The sequence below is a fragment of the Zonotrichia albicollis genome, chromosome Z (assembly GCF_047830755.1).
Source record: "Zonotrichia albicollis isolate bZonAlb1 chromosome Z, bZonAlb1.hap1, whole genome shotgun sequence".
Lineage (NCBI taxonomy): Eukaryota > Metazoa > Chordata > Aves > Passeriformes > Passerellidae > Zonotrichia > Zonotrichia albicollis.
Window position 1 is genome coordinate 54,161,878 of NC_133860.1, and position 5,510 is coordinate 54,167,387.

Genomic DNA, 5,510 nt, shown 5'->3' on the forward strand with positions numbered 1-5,510 from the left:
GTAATAGTAGCTGTCATTTAGTGCAAAGCTCTGTTTACTTTTTAAAGCTATTTACAGCTTAAATGTCTTGTTCTAACTGATTAGCTATAGTAGGAATTAAAACTTTATAGGACCTATTTATTACAGTTAATATGTTTTTCCTCAGACCATAGTTCATGAAATCTATCCCATGAGCATTAGGAAAAGTGTTAAGGTTTTGTTTTGCTTTTTTTTCTGGCTACACCTGATAAATATATGTCAGTGAGATTTTGAGAATGACTGAAATGAAAAACATAAAACCCTAACCTACAAGTAATGCAATGGCTGTGGCATTTGCATTTAATCCCTTCCCTTCACATTTACAAACAGAGAGAGCCAGAACATCCTCCCAACACAATACCTCAACAGTCACAAACCCATATCCTCATCTATAATTCATCTTGGCTAATAATATGCTTACTGACTGACACGATACCCAACAAGCCCTTCACAATATGGAAGATCTAATTACAGAGGCCATAACATTGTTACTCCACCTCTAAAAGATGGTTTGAGAAACATTCCAAACATGCAGAGACATATATAAATAATAATAAAAAATCCCAGGTTTTAATGTAAATGTAGACTAAATCCCCCTTCCAAAAGAAGGATGAAAAAGCATTAAAGGATGTAAAAATTCCGAGGAGAGAGGGTTTTTACTATTCCTGTTGCAGACAATACTGATCATTAAAATGTTGTTTCAAATGCCATAGACTTTCTTGGTAATGTTACCTCAGTCTTTTCCTCCTATTTTGTCCTTTTTCTTCATGCAATCCAGGCAAGTTTTTCTGCATCACTAAAAGTCCCTGATACCCTTGAAGCTGAGATGACTAATTGATGTGACTAGGAAAAAGGGGAAGATCTAGTTGGGTTTTTTCCATGTCTTTAAATGCATGTTGTTCTTCTACCAATCAGTTTCTACCTTACTGTGAAAATTGAGCTTACTGGCTCTCAAATTGAGTTAGAAAATAATGCATTTCAGGAATGGCTTTTAACCACAGGATTGTAAACGGCAGTTGACTATTATCTTTCCTCATATTTTACTCCTGAGATTGCAGAAGAGTTATTTCCTCTTATATACACATTTCTAGTTGACACTACCTCCTCTATCTCTGTAATGGGAAGATCTGTTGATTTACCAGTACTAGAAAGAAAGCACAGGCATCTTAAAATCTAATTTACTGTTATTAATTACTGTGTTATGGCTGTCAACAACATTAATGTACCATCTACACAATTTGGTGGATGAGAGCAGGATCATTTGCACTCTCAGTCATGCCCCTGTGTCAGAGGTTCTATGGACCTCTGCCTTCCAGGAGACAGCACTGAGCAAGAGTTAGCCCTTTACGTACTGAACTCAACTGGTGCAAGAGTAGGCTTCTATAACTCTTCTTACAATAGGGCACCTAACACACTTCTTACAACATGTGTCAGGCAATTCAACACCTTTGGCAACCAAAAAGTTTGCCCATGTGCATCTTTGTGTGTTTTCTCCATTGTTTTTAACTGAATTATCAAAAGCTGTTTTGCGGCACACAGATTCCCAGACTTGAGGAAGTTTTCTATTTTACTTTTGAGTATATTTTTCATTAAATAAGCAAAAAGCAAAACTGAAAGCACATATTTTTCTTTCCCTTTGTGTGGTGTATATCCAGAAGGAAAATGGAGCCATTCCTTTCAGGAACATGGGTCAAATTCAAAATGTTTTGTCCTATGTAGAATTAATACTCTTTAGTCCTAGAAAAATAACCAAACTTTTTAGGGTACTGAGTGTCAACAGCTAGAGAATCAAAAACTTTCTGTAAGCACAACTAAAATTATGTAAATCTGAGCTCAGTTTATTCTTTTGCTCAGAAAATGATGCTTAGCTATGGATGCCAAAGGGTTTGCCAAAACTATCAGCATACTTAGGCATGGGTTGTTAATAATCTTTAAAGAGCTCTTAGTGGATGTGGACAGATTCGCTGTCTGTCCACATGCCACATGTAGGATTACAGGAAAACTGATTCCGCTTTTTGGGGTTTTGGGTTTCGCTTTTTGGGAAATTAGGCAATCAAGACAGTGATAAATGGTTTTTTTTTTTGTTTGGGTCAGCAGAATTGTAATGAAAACACAGTAAAACAACACAAGCAGAAACAGACATACATGACAGACTGTAAAGGAAGTGCTCCTTACTCCTACCTTAAACTATCTCCCATTTCCAATCTGAACAGTAATGTTGGAACAGAAGATGCTTGAGAGGTAAAAAGCACTTAGGACAAGGACTTAGACTTCAGCGACTTGCAGTCTAATGACCATTTGCTGCTTAGTATATCCTTACCTTGCATGGTGCAATTCTTTGGCTTAATTTATGCTGCAAATAGAATTTAAGTGACACACCAATTCACCTACATGTTGGAATTAAAACTGACAATGCCATGTTCAACCAGCCTTCCAGCATATGAGAGGCTATAGATTTTGACCAGCTAATTCATTCCAGTCAGACTATTATTTTATTAGTTATTACTGGCCAGTTTCAAGAAACTTGTCTAAATGACACTGGAAAAGCTCACATAGGAATATTACTTGCTTTAGTGTTCAGACACATCAAACATGAAGCAGAAACTCTGGGTACAGAATGCTTGCACTTTAAGCAAGTTAAGCATGTTCCTAACTTGAACGAAGATTAAGATGCTGTGACAGTTCAGAAAAGTACAGTGTCAGTTCTGATCCACTTGTCCTGACTCATGTTACCAGTTAGATTACACTTATTTTTTTTATATCATGAATGTTACCTTTGATCTAGGGTTATTTTGCATTGGCCTGTGAAAAAAAAAACTTAATTAAAAATAGTGTTTTGTATCTGACTGAGATTTAGCACGTGTCAGCCCAGTTCTGTGTTTTGTCACTAGACATGAATGGAAATAACATGAGGAGAACTTCACAATGCCTTTACTTTTCATCTAGAAAAATTAAGGCTTTGGTATATTTCATTTGAGTTTTTTTATCTAAAGATAAATGTTTTAGTTTAACTTGGGCTTGATTTCAGTCAGTGAGTCTACGTTTGATTTTTGATTGCCCAAAGTGGTGGTCTTTGATCTAAGACATCAGTTAGATTATATATGTGGAACTTCTTAACTTAACGGAAGGGATGTTTGAATCCTCCCACTAGTCTGGCATTCATTCAGGCACCTGAAAAGAAATTATTCAGATACAAAGGAATTACCATGTGAATAGTGTTTCCACACAGTTTCTGCATATGCTGTCGTGCATTTTTATCAAGATTGCAAATATAAACCAGCGTGAGAAAGTAGGTGCTAGTTTCCTCTGTCTTTTGAGCATTAGTCTTTCCCATCAGTAAGCTCTATGTGCTAACGGCCACAGCAAGGCACACTAAAACCAGAATCTCTTTTTAATTTTTTTTTTTAAGGTCTGGGGCTTTTGATCCAGTTTTAATTAAGGGACAGAACTTCTAAATGAGAAGAGGCAGAAAGCAAAAGCATATGTTTCTTAATATTTTTAAGAGTATTTTGAGGCAGCTGAAGTATAGAAGGAAGAATCTAAAAAGTTTCTAAATTATTACAGTGTTTCAGTTTGTCTTCACAGATTTTTGTTTGCACAGAATGTAGAAATGAAATACCTTTGAATTATTTCTGACTTTCAGCAACTCATCCATATTCACTTATTTTCTCTGTTTCAAGGTCATATATATGACAGACTGTAAAGGAAGTGCTCCTTACTCCTACCTTAAACTATCTCCCATTTCCAATCTGAACAGTAATGTTGGAACAGAAGATGCTTGAGAGGTAAAAAGCACTTAGGACAAGGACTTAGACTTCAGCGACTTGCAGTCTAATGACCATTTGCTGCTTAGTATATCCTTACCTTGCATGGTGCAATTCTTTGGCTTATATATAAGAAACAAAGAAAATATTTTCTTCCTCATATAAGTCAAAAACCATAATAGAAACTATTTAATTGTGCTTAATAAAATCCACCATTATTATTAAAACAGCCATTGACTTGAAAATAATCCACTCTCTTCCATGGAATTACTCAGTTGTCATTAAGTTACGTAATCAAAGCACACAGGGTATAGTATGTCTGTTGCACAAGGCATACACCTAAATATTTATAGGTCATTCAGCTAAAATTAAAAAGCAAAGAGGAAATCATACAAATAAAAAGAACAGAAAGAAAAGAGGAAAAAAAAGAGAGAGAGAGAGAAAACCCCGTGGAATTTTTTTTGGGGGGGGGGAAGAAGTTGTCACATAAGAGTGGAAAAATAAAAAAAAAGTAAGACTAATACCAAAAGTAAGGGAAAATGAGAAACTACTAGTGAAGTTAAAAAAACTTAAAAGTTAAAAAGGGAAAGCTAAAAACATTTATTTACACACTGTGAATTGAAGATAAATGTAAACAAGAGAGAAAGAAAAGGCAAAACAAGGATGTTCAGTGGTATGCATAGGATCACAAGAACGATAAGTGTTCCTAATGCCTGTACATAGTAAGATGCTTTGTTGCGCTGCAATCATTTAGATTTCATGGATCTGGAAAAAAAGATGTAAAATTCAGCCTGTCAGGCAAATAGCATTTAATCTTTTATAACCTACCTGGATTGTCTTTGCTTTCACCCATCACCAGTCATAATCAGTGTCACATCATTAATACAAGAGGCAGTTTTCATAAGTATTGATCCACTGCAAACATAAAATATGATTGGAAGTAATTGCATTTATCCTGTTAAAGTAACTTGGATATTTCTTACATTCAAATACTGAAAACTCAAAGTTTGACCCAATTAGATTTGCAGATGCTTTACAATCAAGTCCTGTGCTGGCATCACAGTGCTGAGGTAAACAAAGTCCTAATGAAACAGGATATCCATTAGGTGCTTTCCCAATCATGATATTCGGCTATGAAAAGAAAAGGTAAACGTAGACTCGCTGATTAAAAAATGCAGAAATTAACAATTAATTTTAAAAATGCAGAAATTAACAATTAATTAGTGAAAAGGTGTAGAAGTAATAAAATGAGCAAAAAAGAAGAAAACTATGTCTCATGTATAAGCAAGGTTTTGTTGTATCGCATGTCATCGAGGTACCTATAATAGCTGACAGGTGCGTACAATTTCAGTAGAAAAAACAGAAATTTCTTCAAATTTTAATTTGTTAAACCATTGGGGGAAAGAATACTTATGATGAATGTAGAGCAAAGATCTGTATGCAGACATAGGATAACTAAAGAGAATTTGTTCCTTGAACACTGTGATTTCAAGCTCTTGAAACTGAATCCTTGATGTTTGAATTGACAGTTCAAATAATTCAGTTATTGACAACTGCAAATATACATTTCCACTGCATATAACTTGTCAGACAGCAACCTGATTTCAGAATAGATTAAAAATAGTTTCTTCAGAATAGCTACAAAAATCCAAAAATTAACTGAGCTTAAGAATATTAATCAGCCAAAAGACCTTAAAATAATGTTGTATTTCCTTAGTGCGTAAAACC